The sequence below is a fragment of the Giraffa tippelskirchi genome, chromosome 4 (assembly GCF_054371585.1).
Source record: "Giraffa tippelskirchi isolate mGirTip1 chromosome 4, T2T-mGirTip1v1.2.pri, whole genome shotgun sequence".
NCBI classification, from domain to species: domain Eukaryota; kingdom Metazoa; phylum Chordata; class Mammalia; order Artiodactyla; family Giraffidae; genus Giraffa; species Giraffa tippelskirchi.
In genome coordinates, this window is record NC_137278.1 from 30,745,684 (window position 1) to 30,765,549 (window position 19,866).

The following is a 19,866-nucleotide window of genomic DNA, read 5'->3' on the forward strand; positions in this document are numbered from 1 at the left end:
TGGAACTGGGTGCTTTCAACATAATTTTTATAACCTTCAACTTATGTCTTGATGTGCTATGCTTTCTAACTCTAGTTCTACAGTGTTCCTCAATATATTTTTCTAAATACCATTTTGTTGCGCTCTGGTCAAAAATCTTCAGTGAAAGTGTTAGTCACTCAGTCATGTCCGTCTCTTGGTGACCCTATGGGCTGTAGCCAGCCAGGCTCCTCTGTCCGTGGGATTTCCCAGGCAAGAATACTGGAGTGGGTTGCCATGCCCTCCTCCAGGGGATCTTCCTGACCCAGGGATTGAACCCAGGTCTCCTGAATTGCAGGCAAATTCTTTACCATCAGAGCCATCATCCAGAATGCTTCCATCCTTTTAATGTCACCCTCCCTATTCCTAGATGAAGTCTCCAAAAAGCTCTTTTGCTACATTCTTGGGCCTAGGGGAGCTGCTCCAGGCACACTCCCATGTCCCTTTCAGAGCCTGCTCTTCCACAGCACCTCTAGTTCACTCTGGTTACCTCATAACTAGTCCTGCCCCTCCAATATGTTTATCTTGATCCTGGCCATGCCCCAATTTGCTATCTTGATCTTCCTCCTTGGTACATTTTGCAATTCCATGTGCCAGTCTTGCCTTCCCTCCTACCCTGCCTCAACCCTCATAGCCAGGAGGGATTACTATCTGACATCTCCTAATTTCTGAGGGAGAGAGGGTAAGGATTAGTTCTGGAGGCCTAAGACTGGCATTCAAATTTCTCCCAAGTGCCGTGTATTTTCTTTACATGAGCACGCCACTCTAGCTGGAGTGATTATTTACTCTTTTGCAAATAGAAAATAAATCATTTCGGACTCTCTGCTTTTGCTTACATTGTTCTCTCTCCCAGGAACGCCCTTACTTCTTCTCTCCCTGTCTGTATACAAGCACTCCACAGATTCTCCTATGGAATCCTCAGTGCTTCCCAACCCCTCCATCCATGAATCTCCTCCTGACTTTCTTTTCTTTAAAAAAACTATTTTGGGCAGGACTGCACAGCATGTTGGATCTTAGTTCCCTGACTAGGGATCGAACCTGTGCCCCCAGCATTGGCAACAAGAGTCTTAACCACTGGACTGTCAGGTAAGTCCCTCTTTCTGTTTTTCTAGTTGCTCTGCCATGCTCATCTTTCTTCTACTACCAGTTTTCAGGTGGTCTTGAAGGTAGTGATTTGTCTTAGATTTTTCTCCATACTATCAATTAAAATATTGATGCTGAAGTCCTACTCTTTGAAGGGGACTTCACTGGACTCTTGGGGACACAGTAAAATAGAAGACTTAGGTCCTGGCTGCAAATAGTTACAGCCTAGCTGAGAAAATTTGTCCCTGTAGCCTGTGTGCCTTAGGCCCACAGTAAGTGCCTGTTTATCTTAGACTTCAAGGGCTGCCATAACAAAATAGCACAGACTGGGTGCCTCAAACAGCAGAAATTTATTTTCTCACAGTTCTGGAGGCTAGAAGTCCAAGATCAAGGTGTTGGCTGGTTTGATTTCTTCTGAGGCCTCTTTCCTTGGTGTGTAGATGGCCATCTTCTCATTGTGTCCTCAGATGGTCTTTCCTCTGCGTGCACAGCCCTGGTATCTCTTTGGGTATCCAAATTTCCTCTGCTTATAAGAGAATCAATCAGATAAGATTAGGGCACCCTGACAGTCTCATTTTAACTTAATCATCTGTTTGAAGGCTCTTTCTCCAAGTGCAGTTACATTCTGATATACTGGGGTTAGGATTTCAACATAGGAGTTGGAGGCGGCCACAGTCCTGTTGAACAGACCATAACCTTTTTGGACGATTGCTTAATTATAATCCTGTGGCATAAGTTTCACTTTCCATAGGAGGCTAAGCAGTTGTGGCAATTGCCTGTGAGTGGTTGATTATCACAATCTGGGATTTTCAAAGGCAGTCGACTAGGTATGCTTCCTGGGGTTTTACAGCACAAAATATAAGGTAAGACACAAAGAAGACTTTATTTCCTTCAGCAGTGACTAGAAATGTAGCATCTCTATATTTGGTTCCATCTTTTAAAGTTAGAGGTGGAGTCTCTATGTGATCTACGGGAAACTCAGGAGATTATAATCTTCTCTCTTGTATGATCATCCACATGCAACTTCTTGAAACTATCTTCAAGCATTGGTCCTCTATGTTGTAAAATTTTCTTTGAGTCTTTTCTGTGATTAAGTCCTGTTAAGAACCTGGTCTATTTGGGCATGACCAGGGTAGGGTGGTAGATATTGGGGATAACTACAGGCTGGTGAAGGTGATCAGCATATGGATTAGTTAAGGGCAGGTCCTGTACACATGCAGCTGGCTCAGATGTTAGATGAGTCAATAAAGCAGAGATTAAAGCAAGTGACCAGGATCAGGATTTGCTGAAAGTCTGGAGGACAAAATTGAAGAAACAATGAGTACAGTTCTTTGCTTCTGGATAGAGAACCTTCAGGCTAAGAATTTGAGGGGAAAATGTTGCTCTGAGAGCATGCAAGACTCTCCTTTCTATCCAGTTGAATAGCTTTTTAAAAACAGCACTATTGTTCTCTGAGCATCATCAATATAAGCAATAGTCACACGCAGTCCTGATTGTCAGTGTGCACTAATGCAGCCTCATGCGTTGCCGCAGGCTGGTCTGTTAGCTTCTGTGTCATATCAGTTGTTAAATATTTTCAATACCACCCTTGTGCAGATGTATAAGTTTTCTATCATTTTTGGTAACATTTCCGTCAAGGGCACCAGCTAATCTGCTCTTCAGTGTCCTCATACAAAGATTTACATGATAGATTTCACTTGGCATTCCAAATTCAGGATGATAAATAACATTGCGCTGTGTGTACAGTTCCAATTAACATCAGCACTGAAGTCACCAGAACTGTCAGTTTCTCTCTGTGGCAGTGACTACTGACAATTTGTCTTGGTTTCCTGGATGTCATCCAGTACACTGGCCAAAGAGGCCAAAGTAGGCATCTGTGTTATATTTCAACCTCCTTCTTGTCTCTTCTTTTATTTGTACCTAAACTTTTGCACCTGAGTCTTTGGCCACTTGAAGAAAAGAGCAGACTCACTGGAGAAGATCCTGATGCTGGGAAAGATTGAGTGCAGGAAGAGAAGGGGGTGAAAGAGGATGAAATGATTAGATAGCATCATCGACTCAATGGACATGAGTTTGAGCAAACTCCAGGAGACAGTGAAGGACAGGGAAGCCTGGCGTGCTGCAGTCTATTGGATTGCAAAGAGTTGGACACGACTGTGTGACTGAACAACAACAACACAGGTACTCATTGAGTGGTTCCTTTATTATTCATTTGTTTATTCCTTTAACAAGACAGAGTTCCTACTGTGTATCAGGTACTAGACACGATAATAGTGAACAAAATCTGATATGGTCCTTGCTCTCATAGAGTTTAGAGTCATATGGATAGCTTAATGGTAGAATAAGCCAAGAAGTCATGTCCCCACCCTTGGCTTTAATCTCATCCCTATTTCACTTCCATCAAACCTTGCTTGGTCAATTATTTTTATTTTTTTGCCACTTCAATCTTTTATAATAAGTGATCTTCCCCTCTGAGCAGCAACATGTCTTATCTTGCTTCTTCTGCAATGATAATCCTCTTGTGTTCATTTAAGTTCTTATTTTTATTTTTTTAGTTTATTTGTCTGCTATGAGTCTTGGATGAAGCACACTGGATCTTTGTTGCGGCATGTGGAATCTAGTTCTCTGACCAGAGACTGAACCTAGGTCCCTGCATTGGGAGTGTGGAGTCTCAACCACTGGACCACCAAGGAAGTCCCTCATTTAAGTTCTCGATTGCCATCTTCTCTTTCCATTAACAGACTTCACAAGTGAGTTAGTCTTGACCTCCCAGGGCCCACTCTTCTAGAAAGCAGCTAACTAGCTGTCTCAGTTGCCTTATCTGTCATATGAATAAGTTGTACTAAGAGCTCTTCCTGTCTTAGGAGTTTGTGGGTGTAGGAAATCAGATGAGGAAAGAGTCAAGGGACCTCAGTGTCTCCTGACCTCAGGGACAACAGGAAAGTGGGGAGACAGCAAACTCTGATAGCTCATGCAGCAAGAGTAGCTCAGGGGGAGGAGGAGGCAAGGAGAGGCTGGAGGGCAGTGATGAGTCTGGGCAATGGGGAGGAGCAGAGGGCAGCATAAACTCTCTTCTGGAGTCATAGCTATAGACACATTTGGAACAAGAAACTATGTGCAGGCTCTGAGCTTATGGACCCAGGATTGCTGATTTTGAAGTATATCCCTGACACATGCTAGCTCTGAGAATGGAAATGTGCATACTTTCCTTCCCCAAACTGTATAAGCACCAACTATCAAGTTTAGTTGAATACGTGAAACTTCCTTTTTAGAAGGTGAGTGCCTTGGGACTCGGAGAAGGCAATGGCACCCCACTCCAGTACTCTTGCCTGGAAAATCCCATGGACAGAAGAGCCTGGTAGGCTGCAGTCCATGGGGTCGCGAAGAGTCGGACACGACTGAGCGACTTCACTTTCACTTTTCACTTTCATGCATCGGAGAAGGAAATGGCAACCCACTCCAGTGTTCTTGCCTGGAGAATCCCAGGGACGGGAGAGCCTGGTGGGCTGCCGTCTATGGGGTCGCACAGAATCAGACACGACTGAAGCGACTTAGCAGCAGCAGCCTTGGGACTTCCCTGGTGGACCAGTGGTTAAGAATCCACTTGCTAATGCAGGGGATATGGGTTCCATCTCTAGGCAGGGAATTAACATCCCACATGTCATGGGGAGGCCACAACTACTGAAGCTACCATGACGGGAAGCCCGAGCACTGCAACTAGAGAAAGCCCACCCACGGTAACAAAGAGCCTGTGTGCTGCAGTGGCACATATAATCTGTTCTTCCTTCTGTATTTGAATTCTAAAAGAAGATTGCTCAAATAAGTAACAATTATGTCCTTTGATTGGATAACCTCTTTTGAGGATTTAGAGTCTTCCCTGGTGGCTCAGACAGTAAAGAGTCTGCCTGCAATGAGGGAGACCAGGGTTCAGTCCCTGGGTTGGGAAGATCCCCTGGAGAAGGAATGGCAACCCACTCCAGTATTCTTGCCTGGAGAATTCCATGGACAGAGGAGCCTGCGCTATAGTCCATAGGGTCACACAGAGTTGGACATGACTGAATGACTTAACACTTTCACTTCACTTTGAGGATCTGAGTTCAAGGAAAGACTCTGAAAACAAGAGAGGAGAAAACATTCCAAATTTGGACTGATAGAGAATGGTAAAATGAATACAGTTGAATACTATACAACCCTTAAAACCACATAAGCTTGAGATATCTATAAGAAATAATTAACCTAAAATTGTTTATTCACTGATTACATGTCTGACTACTGATTAAGAATATGTGAATTTTTATACACTGATAGTATGTTCTGTATCATTAATCTGTGTCTAGCTCAAAGCTTTGCTCATAGCAGATGTTTAGTTAATATTTATTGAATGAATGAAGGGACCAGAAGTAAATTTAGAGAAATGCTTGGAATTTATATTCATCAGATTTCTTTTACTGTAAAGCTACTTTGGGCTTCCCAGGTGGCTCAGTGGTAAAGAATCTGCCTGCCAATGCTAGAGACACATAGATAGGGGTTTGATCCCTGGGTCAGGGACGATTCCTTGGAGTAGGAAATGGCAACCCACACCAGTATTCTTCCCCCCAAAATTCCAAGGACAGAGGAGCTTGGCTGGCTATAGTCCATGGGGTCGCAAAGAGTCAGACATGATTGAACGACTGAACAGGCATGCATGCATGCACACAAAGCTACTTTAATACATAACAAAAGATTCTAAAGAGAAGACTATCTTTTCAGTTTTATGTATATGAAAGGAAAAGAAGGAAACAACAAAATATTAACAGTAGTGGAGTCTGAATTGTGAGCAACAGGTAATTTCTATTTTCATTTATCAACTTCTCTGGAAGCTCTTGATTTTCTACAATAATCGTAATCATGGAGAAACAATTTGTTGAAAGAATCATCTTGAAGTAGCATGTTACAAACCCAAAGGAATGAATCTCTGTTGTTGAAATTGTAAGCACTGGTAAGCTTGAGAGTGAGGGTTTGTCTGGCATCTCTTGAAACGCATAACACAGGCTACCACCAATCCAGTCCTCCTACATATGCAGCTGACATCAGTACTGAGACTTCAAAAGTAAAAAGCAGAGTTTCCCTGGTGGTCTGGGGGTTAAGAATCTACCTGGCAATGCAGAGGACGCTGGTTCCATCTCTGGTCTGGAAAGATTTCACATGCTCCGGGTCAACCAAGCATGTGCGCTACAACAACTGTGCATGCATGCTCTAGAGCCTGCAAGCTCTAGAGCCTGTGCTCCACAAAACAAGAGAAACCACTGCAAAGAGAGAAGCCCGTGCACTGCAACTAGAGAGTAGGCCTCGCTCGCTGCAACTAGAGAAAGACTGTGCACCACAACAAAGATGCAGTGCAGGCAAAAATAAATAAATAAAAGCAAGAAGCAGCCACTACAGCAAGTCTGATTGAAGTCCACATATGTTAGGCAGGTATGCCTGTGTTTTACATCATTAGCGCCTGTCTGACATATTGTCGTCCCAGAAGGGTACAAAAAAAGCATCCGTTGCAGTGTGCTTTTAGTAGTGTAAAATGATAAATAACGAAAATGTTCATCATAGAGAATATAACCTTCCAAATTCTGACATGAAAACCAAAGATATTTTATGGTACCTTGATCTTTTAGCTACAATGAATATACATAGATAATGTCCACCTTAAGAGAAACAGGACAGTTGTTGAGACTAAAAGGTGTGAAGCAGTCATTCAGGAAAGGAAGATTGTTTTTTAAAAATGATCACATCTACATTACCTTTGGGTCTGGACACGCAGGGACTGCTTATGTCACTGGAGAATTCACTATCAAGCATGAAGCAAGACAGTGTTGCTAAGTAGTTAGCTCTGACAAGTGAATTAACTGAATTAACTGACGTAGGACATAAAAATATTTTAGAAAATAACTGCTGTGTAATGTACAGGAATAGAGTTATAGTAACTAATCAACAAGACTTGGAAAAGAGATCAGAAATCCTGTTATTTGCTAATAGAACACTATGACATACTAAGTTATTTATTTGACTTAAAAAATCAATTGGAAGAAGTAAAATTATTACTATTTGCAGATGACATGATTTCACAGCTAGAAAACTCTAATGACTCCACCAAAAAGCTGTTAGAACTAATAAAAAAATTCAGTAAAGTTGCAGGGTACAAAATCAATATACAAAAACTGGTTGCATTTTAATGCACTAACAACAAACAATCAAAGAGGGAAATTAAGAAAAATATCCCATTTATGATTGCATCAAAAAGAATAAAATACCTCAAAATAAGGCTTCCCTGGTGGCTCAGATGGTAAAGAATCCGCCTACAATGCAGGAGACCTGGGTTCAATCCCTGGGTTGGGAAGATCCCTTAGAGGAGGGCATGGCAACCCACTCCAGTATTCTCACCTGGAAAATCCTCATGGACAGAGAAGCCTGGTGGGCTACAGTCTATGGGGTCACAAAGAGATGGACACGACTGAGCAACTAAGCACAGAATTATAAAATAAATACAATACAAAATTTTAAAAAATACCTAGGAATAAGTTAACTAAGGAGGAAAAAGATCTGTACACTGAAAACTATTGATGAGAGAAATTGAAAAAGACATAAATGGAAAGATATTCCATTCTGATGGATTAGAAGAATTAATATTGTTAAAATGTCCATTCCACCCAAAACAATCTACAGATTTCATGCAATCTCTATCAAAATTATAATGACAGTTTTCACAAAAGCAGAACAAACAATTCCAAAATTTTTATGCAACCCACAACAGACAGGGAATAGCCAAAGCAATCTTGAGAAAGAAGAACAAAGCTGGTGGCATCATGCTTCCTGATTTCAAGCTATATTACAAAGCTACAGTAATCAAAATAATATGGTGTTGGCATAAAAACAGACACATAGATCAATGGATCAGAATAAAGAGCCCAGAAATTACACCTATGCATATGTGGCAAATTCATTTTTGATGAAAGAGGCAAAAATAGACAATGGGGAAAGGACAGTCTTTTTAATAAATGGTACTGAAAAAACTGGACAGTAAGTGTAAAAGAATGACACTGGATCACTATCTTACACCATATGTAAAAATTAACTCAGAAAGGATTAAAGACTTGAATATAAGACTTGAAACCATAAAACTCCTAGGAGAAAACATAGCCAATAAACTCCTTGGCATTGGTACTGGTGATGATTTTTTGGATCTGACTCCAAAAGCAAATGCAACAAAAGCAAAAATAAGCAAATAGGACTACATCAAAAGAAAAAAGCTTTTGCACAGCAGAAAGAAGATGAAGAAGTGAAGTGAAAGTCACTCAGTTGTGTCTGACTCTTTGCAATCCCATGGACTATACAGTCCATGGAATTCTCCAGGACAGAATCCTGGAGTGGGTAGCCTTTCCCTTCTCCAGGGGATATTCCCAACCCATGGATCAAACCCAGGTCTCCTGCATTTCAGGCGGATTCTTTACCAGTTGAGCCACAAAGGAAGCCCAAGAACATTGGAGTGGGTAACCTATCCCTTCTCCAGAGGATCTTCCTGACCCAGGGATCGAACTGGGGTCTCCTCTATTGCGGGCAGATTCTTTACCAACTGAGCTATCAGGGAAAAATATTTCCAAATCATATATCCAATAAGGAGTGAATATCCAAAATCTATAAAGAACTCGGGCAACTCAGTAGCAAAAAAACCTGCAAACAATCTGATTTAAAAATGGGCAGAGGATCTGAATAAATACTTTTTCAAAGAAGGCATGATGATGGCTAACAGGCACATGAACAGATGATCAACATCACTAATCATCAAGGAAATGCAAATCAGAACTACAAGAAGATGTCACCTCACACCTCTCAGAACGTTTGTCATAAAATAGAAGTAACAAGTGTTGGAGGAGATGTCGAGAAAGGGGATCCCTCATGTCCTACTGGCAGGAATGTGAATTGGTACAGCTACTGTGAAAGTAATATAGAGGTTCCTCAAAAAATTAAAACTAGAACTACCATATGATCTAGCAATTCCATTTCTGGGTATTTGAAGAAAACAAAAACACTAATTTGAAAAGATGTAAGCTCATCCATGTTCTTTGGAGCCTTATTTACAATAGCCAAGGTATGGAAACAGTCTGGGCTTTTTTGGTGGCTCAGTCAGTAAAGAATCCTCCTGCAATGCAGGAGACTGCATACAATGCAGGAGACCCGGGTTTGACCCCTGGGTCCGGAAGATCCCCTGGAGAAGGAAATGGCAACTCATTCCAGTATTTTTGCCTGGGAAATACCATGCACAGAGGAGCCTGGCAGGCTACAGCCCGTGGGGTCACAAGAAGCAGACACAACTTAGTGACTAAACTACCACCACCATGAAAACAACCTAGAGAGGTCCCTGGTGGTCCAGTGGTTAGGATGCAGTGCTTTCACTGCAGTAGCCCAGCTCTAAAACCTTGTTAAGGAACTAAACTGCAGGTTGTGTGGCATGACCATAAATAAATAAGTAAATTCTAAGTGTCCATTGATGGATACATGGGTAAAGAAGTGGGATGGGTTGGAGGAAGCACAAGCTGGAATCAAGATTGCCGGGAGAAATATCAATAACCTCAGATATGCAGATGACACCACCCTTATGGCAGAAAGTGAAGAAGAACTAAAGAGCCTCTTGATGAAAGTGAAAGAGGAGAGTGAAAAAGTTGGCTTAATGCTCAACATTCAGAAAACTAAGATCATGGCATCCGGTCCCATCACTTCATGGCAAATAGATAGGGAAACAGCAGAAACAATGGCTGACTTTATTTTGGGGGGCTCCAAAATCACTGCAGATGGTGATTGCAGCCATGAAATTAAAACACTCTTACTCCTTGGAAGGAAAGTTATGATCAGCCTAGACAGTATATTAAAGAGCAGAGACATCACTTTGTCAACAAAGGTCCGTCTAGTCAAGGCTATGGTTTTTCCAGTGGTCATGTATGGATGTGAGAGTTGGACTATAAAGAAAGCTGAGCACTGACGAATTGATGCTTTTGACCTGTGGTGTTGGAGAAGACTCTTGAGAGTCCCTTGGACTGCAAGGAGATCCAACCAGTCCAACCTAAAGGAGATCAGTCCTGGGTGTTCATTGGAAGGACTGATGCTGAAGCTGAAACTCCAATACTTTGGCCACCTGATGCAAAGAGCTGACTCATTTAAAAAGACCCTGATGCTGGGAAAGATTGAGGGCAGGAGGAGAAGGGGACGACAGAGGATGAGATGGTTGGATGGCATCACTGACTCGATGGACATGGGTTTGGGTAGACTCTGGCAGTTGGTGATGGACAAGGAGGCCTGGTGTGCTGCGGTTCATGGGGTTGCAAAGAGTCGGACATGACTGAGCAACTGAGCTGAACTGAATTGATATATATGTGTGCATATATATATATATATATATCTCCACATACACACACACAATAGAACACTACTCAGCCATTAAAAAAATTATTGCCATTTGTGACTACATGGATGAACTTGAGGGTATCATGCAAAGTGAAATAAGTCAGACAGAAGAAAATAAAAATACTGTGTGATTTCACTTATATGTGGAATCTAAAAAATAGAACAAACAAAAAACAAAACAAAATCAAACTCACAGATACAGTGACAAAATTGGTGGTTGCAGAGGGGATGGGAGTTTTAGAGGGTGGGCAAAATGGGTGAAGGAGTTAAGAGGTACAAACTTTCAGGTGTAGAATAGATAAGTCATGGAGATGTAATGTATCATGCAGTTGAATATAGTCAATATTATTTTATTGCATATCTGAAAGTTGCTAAGATAATAAATCTTAAAAGTTCCCATCAGAAAGTAAAAATATGTAACTTTACTTGGTGATGGATGGTACCTAGACTTACCATGGTGATCATTTTGTAATGTATACAAATATCAAATCATTATGTGATATACCTGAAACAAATATAATAATGATATATGTCAATTATACCTCGGTTGAAAAAAATCAACTACCCGAGCAAAAAGTTTTGCCACCAAAATAACAGCTTAGAGTATCAGAACTGAAAGAAACTCTAAGAAACAATTCAAAAATCAGTATTAGTTGGGGGCAAAATCATTCAATTTGTTTAACAACAACTAATTTAACAAATAATATTTCAAAGTATTTTTTAAAATTTTATTTATTTATTTTTGACTGCACTGGGTCTTTATTGCTGTGTGCTGGCTTTCTCTAGTTGCGGTGAGCAGAGGCTGCTCTTTGTTGCAGAGCGCAGGTTTCTCTTTGAGGTGGCTTTTCTTGTTGCAGAGCACAGGGTCTAGGGTGCACGGGCTTCATTAGTTGCATCACGTGGGCTCAGTAGTTATAGCTCATGGGCTCTAGTGCACAGGATTCACAGTTGTGGTGCACAGGCTTTGTTGCCCAGCGGCATGTGAGATCTTCCCGGACCAGAGATCAAACCCATGTCCCCTGCATTGGCAGATTCTTAACCACTAGACCATCAGGAAAGTCCCTTTGCAAAGTATTAAAAAGAAACTTTTAAGCTACTCCAAATAAAACCCTATATTTATGTAATATCTACTTCTACTTAATACCACGCAGTAGGATATGGTTGGATGGCATCACCGACTCAGTGAACACGAGTCTGAGCAAACTCCGGGAGATGGTGAAGGACAGGGAGGCCTGGTGTGTGGCAGTCCATGGGGTCACACAGAGTAGGACACAACTGAGTGACTGAACAACAGCAACAAGAGATGGTAACTCTTCTCAGAGTTTAGGCAATTTAAATAAAACAGTGTTTTTATAGGCTCAAAGTAAAGCATGGCTGTGTATAAAGGGGTCAACATCCAGTCTGGACTGCAAGGTAGACCCAGGGTATACTCTTGCTTTGGAAACAATAAAGTTAAGATAGATGTAGAATTTTCGTCCAGACACCTGTTTACTGAAAACTCTACTTCCGGGTTTTAAATCAAGGCCACATTTCTGTCAAAGAGGCCTTTGATTTTTCCAGACAAGAGACAGATGCCTCATTTTTATTGATATAATTATGAACACCAAAGTTTCTGATATTTACGATTGTGGAGAACAAGATTTCTCAGTGAGTAGGGGAAGAGTAGTCACTCGAAGAAGGCAGCTATTATGGCACTTTACAGCTGCAGTGTGTCCTTAGGGGACACTGCATCCTGTCGACTGTGCAGCTGGCTTTATCTGGGCCTATTCTTCCAGCTTGATGGAAGAATCAGGCAGATTTTTACCTTCTTAGTTTGAGCTTAATTTTTACTTTTTCATGGGCAATCCTAAGCGCTAAACACTAGACTACGTGCTTTGCATATATTATTTCATTCAGTCTTTGCAATAATCCTTTCCTAGCATCCTGTTTTACAGATGAGGACACTGAGGCTTGGAGGTGTTAAAGGAATTTGTTCAGGGTCACACTACTAGTCGGTGACATGGCCATTTCAAAACTGAGTCTGCCTAACTCTAAACCTAGCTTTCTTAATGTCCATAAATCAAGCAAATGTAGATGTCAAAGACTATTCAGAAGAAAACTGACAAAATCCTTTTGTGGGGAATTCTTTTGTGGCAGGCTCATGCAAGGTAGACAAAATTGGAACAGTTTTTCTGGAGGTCATTTTGGCAAATATATAGTAAAAAAAAAAGATTAAACATGTACACTTAGAGACAGCAATGAATCTTCTAGGAATTTAACCTAAGAAAATGATCTTCAAGCCCTGGATCAGAGCATGTATTAGAATTTTAGCATTATTTATGAAAACAAACACATAAACAAGAAAACAAAAACAATGTAAACACCTCCCACCAAAGGATTGGTTAATTAAATTGCTAAAGAGACATACAAGGCAAGAGTGTTCAGCCTCTTTAATGATGAAAATGTATTATATAATAAAAGACAGCAGAAGGACTTCCCTGGTTGTCCAGTGGTTAAGACTCCGCCTTCTAATGCAGGGGGCACAGGTTCGATTCCTGGTAGGGGAGCGAAGATCCCACATGCTGCATGCTGTGTGGTGCAACCAATAAATAAATAAATTTATTTAAAAAAATACAGCAGATTATCTATGAGGAGGTATAGTGTGTTATGTAAAATCAAATACCATACTGTATTTACATGTGCAAATATACTAAGTACATATGTGAAAAACTGTCCATTATGTTTTTTTTCTGGCTCAAAAGAGTATGTTTTACCTCTTTATAGTTTTCTGTATTGTTTGGTTATTTTATGAATCCAAACAAAAAGAAAACTGTTTGAAAAAAAGAGTGTTGATGTTAAATCAGTTCTTGCCTCAGCAACTAGAGTGATTTCATGTACACTAGCCAGATGTTTTATACAACTAGGAATCTATTATGCCTTGGAGAAAATTCAACAGGTATATTATAGACCCTGGTCATGTAACTACCATGTTTCTGTTCCACCAAAGGATTAATATTAAAATATGAGGTCAGTGAAGGACCTGACTAAAACCAGGCCTATCTGAGCTATAAAAGTTAAAATGTTGTCTTATATTTTCATGTAAAACATCTCTTTAGGACTTCCCTGGTGGTCCAGTGGTTGAGAATCCATCTGCCAATCCAGGGTACATGGATTCAATCCCTGGCCCAGGAAGATTCCACATCCCAACTAAGCCTGTGAGCCACAACTACTGAGCCTGCTTGCCTAGAGCCCATGCTCCGCAACAAGAGAAGCTACTGTAGTAAGAAGCCTGTATACGACAACAAAGAGTAGCTCTCCACTTATCACAACTACAGAAAGCCCGTGCAGCAGTGAAGACCCAGTGCAGTCAAAAATAAACAAAAATTATAAAAAAGACATAAGAAAAAAAAAACCTCTTCAAAACACTTTAATTGGAGTCAGCCCTATTTGTTGATTGGGATTGTACTTTGGGAGTAAAAGAACTTTTTCTTAAATAGCTAAAGTAAATGGATTTCAAAGAAGCTGTGTGGGGTTCAGGAAGTAAATCTGACAAATCTTTTGCCTCTGGATTAATGGTTCCTGGGGGTAGGGCGTTGGTTGGAATTAAAGAAATAGGCCTGTTTAGGAAATGTAGATGGAGCCAGAGAGGTGTTGAAAATGAGAAGAGACTAACTGGGAAACAGAAAAGTGGCTTATGAGCACATGAAAAGATGCTCAACATCACTAGTCATTAGGGAAATGCAAATCAAAACTACAATGAGACACCACCTTACACTCATTAGGATGGCTACTATTAAACAAATGGAAAACAATCAGTGTTGTCGAGGATATGGAGAAATTGGAGACCTTGTGCACCATTGTGGGACTGTAGCATGGTATTGGAGGAGGAAATGGCAACCCACTCCAGTATTCTTGCCTAGAGAATCCTGTGGACAGAGGAGCCTGGTGGGCTGCTGTCCATAGGGTCGCACAGAGTTGGACATGACTGAAGCAACTTAGCACGCATGCATGATTTGGAGAAGGAAATGGCAACCCATTCCAGTATTCTTGCCTGGAGAATCCCAGGGACAGGGGAGCCTGGTGGGCTGCCGTCTATGGGGTCGCACAGAGTCGGACATGACTGAAGTGACTTAGCAGCAGCAGCAACATGGTATAGCTGCTGTGGAAAATAGTATGGAGGTTTCTCAAAAAGTTAAACATAGAATTACTGTATGACCCAGATATTCCACATCTGGGTATATACCCAAAAGAATTGAAAGCAGGATCTCAAAGTGATATCTGTATATCTGTGTTCAGAGCAGCATTATTTACACTAGCTAAAAAGTAGAAGCAATCCAAGTGTCCATTGACTGATGAATGGATAAGCAAAATGTGGTACATACATACAATGGAATATTATTTAGCCTTAAAAAAGAAGGAAATTTTGCAATATGCTGCATGGATGAATTTTGAGGAAGGCTTCCCAGGTGGCGCTAGTGGTAAAGAATCCACCTGCCAATGCGGGTTCAATCCCTGGGTCAGAAAGATACACTGGGGGCAGGAACGGCAACCCACTCCAGTATTCTTGCCTGGAGAATCCCATGGACAGAGGAGCCTGGAGGGCTACAGTCCATAGGTACATAGAGTTGAACATGACTGAAGCGACCTAACACATACTGAGTGAAATAAGCCAGTCCCCAAAGGAAAAATACTGCCTTATTCACTTATTTGAGGTACTTAGAGTCAAAATCATAAAGACAAAATATTGACTTGGCCAAAAAGTTTCTTTAGGTTTTTCTGTAAGATGTTATGGAAAAACCTGAACGAACTTTTTGGCCAGCCCAATAGAATGGTGGTGGCTAGGGACAGGAGAAAGGGAGAATGGGGAGTTAGCGTTTTATAAGTAAACATATTCAGTTTTACAAGACGAAAAAAGTTATGGGGATGGTGCTGATAGCTGCCCAACAATGTGAATATATTTAACACACTGAACAACATATTTAATATAATGGTTAAGGTAGTAAATTTTATGTTATGTGATCTTCAACACAATAAAAAAGAAAAAGTGGGTTATAACTGTTTTGGGAAGTGATTAAGAATGTAGAGGAAAGAGAAGAAAGTCAAAGGATCTTACTTCTGAAGGAATGTCACCCTACAAAAGTCCTTTCTTTAGTGTCCATGGACGGCAAGATAAATAATACGTTAAGTTTCATTCATCATCCAACAAAATCTCAGCACTGCCTTCCCCGAGGATGTTTAAAAGTTAAGACACTGGGCTGCAGAGTGGGTGGGGTGGAGGGGCAGGGGCTGGGAGAAGGAGATGCAGGTGTTTTTTAACAGTTAAAGCAGTGGAAACAAAGCCAAGTCAACCTAAATGAGAGGAGAGGTGGGAGAAAAAATTCAAACCTTAAAGATACCAACATTATATGGCTCTGTGGAAAAGGAGCAGCAAAGAAAAGTGCTAGTGAAGGGACATTAAAAAAAACAGGCAAAGAGAGAGGAGAATAGTGTAGAAGACAGGGAGGGGAGGAGAATAGAGTTCCAAAAAGGACTTTGCAGTATCAAGTAAGGCCCTAGACTGGGGGTGGTGGTGGGGAGGGGCATTGAAACTGGATCTGGTAATCTGCAGTGAGCAAAGGGTAGCTCCGCCAGGAGACAGGATTACCTACACAAGTGGTGCATTTGTAGACTTCACACAGTTTGGATTGGACCAGACTGGGAGGTATATCCTACACAAGCAGATTAACCTGGCGAATAAGAGATACATAGCTCTGGGTATTTTCAGCGATTATTGCTGACTCTGCAGGTGGCGAGATGTTCTGCAAAACCAGGTGAGGGCGAGAACTAAGCAAATGCACCTAGAGCTCCAGGAATAAGAATGAAATGAGTCTAAGATGAATGTGGGGTGTGGGTTAAATGTTCCTTTACGAGCAGGATCCGATCGAGGGCACGGCAGTGAATGATCGCAGGATGGAGTACCTGCCTCTGGAAGGAATGGCTCACTGACTCAGAGAGGTGTTTGAGGAGGTTGGTGTTTTCAACGCAAAGTCAGATTTCAGTTAGGAGAAGGGGTGTGAAGGTCTTAAGGATTTCTAGAGGTTGCTTTAGGGTAGAAAACACTGAGAGAGAAACAGCAGAAAACCCTGGGAGACAGCAACAGCAGGACTGGATTGAGGGAGGTGCCGCCAGCTACCTGGAAACAGGAGTGCAGGAAAAGATAGTTGCTTTACAAAGCACCTCTGCAGCCAGCGACTCATTCATCCTAGGGACAACCTGAGGAAAGAGGTAGGTATTACATTGCCAGCCTCTGGAAGTGAGGGATGCTTTCACGTGATAAGGCGATCACGACTCATAAAGCCTGTTCAGCCGCTGTTTGATTCCTCCAGAGACAAGAACACTCTACTTTGGGAAGTAGCACTTCTATTATAACATTTTTAAAAAGCGAGTCGAAAAGAAGAAAGATGTAGACCCCCTTTGCGGGGAAAGCTCTGTCAATGACAGACATTTTGGGTAATTCATGGACTTGCACAGCCAAACACGCCAGTCACATTTTTTTTTTTTTCATCTGTAAAACGAAGGGGGCAGATGATCTTTCTTTTCCCTTATCTAATAGCCTGTGAAATCATCCAGGCAACCAATTACCAATTTTTCAGAATAAAAAACGAGGCCCTCGGAGGTGCCTCGCTCGAAGTAATACAAGGAATCAGAGGAGGGACAGGCCAGACACGACTCCTCCCGGGTCTATCGCGCGCCCCTCGCCGCTCCGCACCTTCCCGGACGGGATCGGGCGAGCGGGAGGCTGCAGGCCGGGCGGCCTAGCTGAAAGCGCCCTGGGGTTCGAGGCGGCTTCCCGGCAGCAGTCAGAGGAACGCCCCGAGGGGAGGGGGAAGAGTTAGGGCCTCCTTTCCCACACTTCGTTAGGACGCGGGCCGGGGCGGGACCGCGGCAGCCCTCACTCAGGCCTGCGGCCGGCAGGGGGCGCGGGGCGGCTCCTCGGTCCACCGCCCCGCAGGCGGGGGAACTGGCTGCCCCGGGCGTGCCGTCGGAGCTCGCGGGCACCGGGTCGCGGCGGCCGGGCTGGGTTGAGGGTTCAGGGGCAGCGCGCCGGGCGGGGCGGGGCGGCCGGGAGCCGGCGGGGCGGGGCGGGGCGGGGCGGGGCGCGAAGGGGGCGGGGCCCCGAGCGGGGGGCGGTGGCGGCGGCGGCGGCAGCCGAGGAGGAGGAGGAGGAGGAGGAGGAGGAGGAGAACATGGCGGCCGCGGAGAGCGGCTGAAATGCCTGTTCTTCAGGCCAGGAGAGCGGGAGTCTGACGCGATTCTCCAAGCCTTCTCCTTAGACGGCCGGACCGCGGCCTCCAGCGCCTCGGCCGCCCTGTTCCCTGTTGCTCCGTCCAGCGGAGCCTGCGTCGGGTCCGTTCTGCATCCCCCTTGAGGGGGGACCCCCTGGCTCCGGAGGAGGGGGCCGGAGAGCCGCGGCGGCGGCGGCGGCGGGCTCCCGGCCCGAGCAGCAGCGGAGGCCGCGGCGGCCCCGCCACAGTCGCGGGCGAGCGCGGCGCCCGTCAGCGCGGCCCAGAGGCGGCGGCGGCGGCGGCGGCAGGTGAGTGGCGGGCGGCGGGCGCCGAGCCTCCCGGTGGGTGCAGCTGTCACGAGCCGCGCGGCCGCCGAGGCCCTAGGGGGCGGGAGCAGCTGGCGCCCCCTCCGCCCCCCGCTCTCCTTTCTCTCCGCTCGTTCCCCCCCTCCCACTTTCCCCGAGTTCTCCCTCGGCCTCGCGCGGCTGGAGGGGGCGGAGGTCGCAGCTGTCACGGGCACCAGCTGGGGGCTGCGCCGCGGAGGGAAACTGCTGCAGCAGCGACTTTGGCTTGCCCGGGTTTCCCAGTTGCCCTAGTTAGCGCGGACCGGGCCAGCATCCGCGGAGGGTGCGCGAGGCTCGCGGCGGCCGGCCCGGCGTGGGGAGCGGCGCCCCGAGCCCGCGGGCGCTCCCCGCCGCCGCCGCCGCGGAGAGGGGGAGCCGGAAGTCGGCGCGGGCGCCCCTCGGCCCGGGCGAGCGCGGTGACCTTGGCAAGCCGGGTAACCTCTCTGAGTCTTCGCTTGCCGGGACTGCGAAATGGGGATGACCGTGGCGAGCCTTCCCGTAAGCCTCAGCCTTCGACGGCGCTTCTGTTTTACCCCCGCGCACTTGCTTTTCCCGTCTCCAGACAGAGGGATTTCGAAGGCAGAAATGGGATGGATAAGTGAGATTTTTTTTCCTGTTGTGTCTAGGGTTTGGTCCCCATCGTCGGATTCCGCTGAAAGGAAGTGGGGGGGGCAAACACGTCGGCGGGACGACTGAGGGATGGGTTAATGGTCAGTTCGACCGAACTCGAGCCTTTCCCTAGTCGCTTGGAAGAGTAATGGGAGAAACCGGACACCAGGGTCCCCGCTCTTACTACCCAGCTATGTTTTTTTGTTTGTTTTTAAAGCAGTCACTCCCATGGACTATAGACACTGCCTCAGTTGACGGTGTTAGAGGGAGACGGAGGGTTTGACAGTAAAGCCTGTGTGTGTGACAAGGACAGTCCGTGCTGCTGTGGCTGCAGAGTTTGGTGGGGAGGAAAACTTTAAGCTGGAGGATCTTTTAGCTTTTTAGACTTGACTCTCTTCGTTCACTGCAGGCGTTGAAGAGGCAGGTGTCCTTGTGGAGAAGGTGATTTTTCTCTTTTTTTTCTTTTGAGATGGTGAATTTTTAATGTCGAGTATGATGGTGGTGAATGAAGGGTTCTTGAGTGAATTGCAGTGCCGGCACCCTCTTTTGATGCCAAGAGTAATCTCTGTGGCGATGATTTGTGAGGGCTGAGGCTTACACTTCAGTGATTAAGAAATCTTCAAGTGTCTGTGTAAAACATTGCTGCGGTGCAGCCTAGATTATACTCTACAGCGGAAGGGATGGATTTCAAGGGTTAAATTTGAGGTTTGTCTTCAATTCTGGAATTGGTTGAAGGTTAGTCTCAAAAAAAAAAAAAAAAAAGTTGGCCAAAGGGGCCTCTCAGCTTGTTTCACAGAAGCTGTGATGTAGTAGGAAGGGGGTCAGATTTCTTCATGTTGAGAATAATGTGAAAAGAAAGTATTTGCTTGGGTCTTTTGGCTCCTGAACTAGGAATAGTTTTGGGTTAAAGGTAGCAGTGGGATTTGATTTAGCTTAATAAATGGGCATTCCTTGAACTATTTGTTGTAAACTACATATAACTGCAAATGTTTCTTTTTTATCTCCTGTACTTTGTGGGTCTAATTTAGTTTTGTGAACTAGGTTTGGAAATGGTTTCCTTCTATTTCTTATTCAGAATTTATGCTTTGGAAACAGTGGATCAAAAAGGGGGCCTGAATAGGGAATATATGGTTTGGAGA

General features: G+C 44.1%; 1 protein-coding gene across 41 annotated transcripts in view; it reads left to right on the top strand.

Moving 5' to 3' along the window:
* The first annotated feature begins 17,704 nt into the window (after window positions 1–17,704).
* NCOA1 (nuclear receptor coactivator 1) overlaps window positions 17,705–19,866 on the top strand; it is a 220,887-nt gene continuing 218,725 nt past the window's right edge. For 13 of the 41 annotated variants that reach the window (XM_081592675.1, XM_081592695.1, XM_081592710.1 and 10 more), the window contains exon 1: window positions 17,705–18,082. The gene's annotated coding sequence lies outside the window, so the exon portion shown is untranslated. Of the gene's footprint in view, window positions 18,083–18,231; window positions 18,717–19,866 lie in introns of those variants that run through there. The other 28 variants (XM_081592690.1, XM_081592705.1, XM_081592664.1 and 25 more) reach the window with 10 other exon arrangements.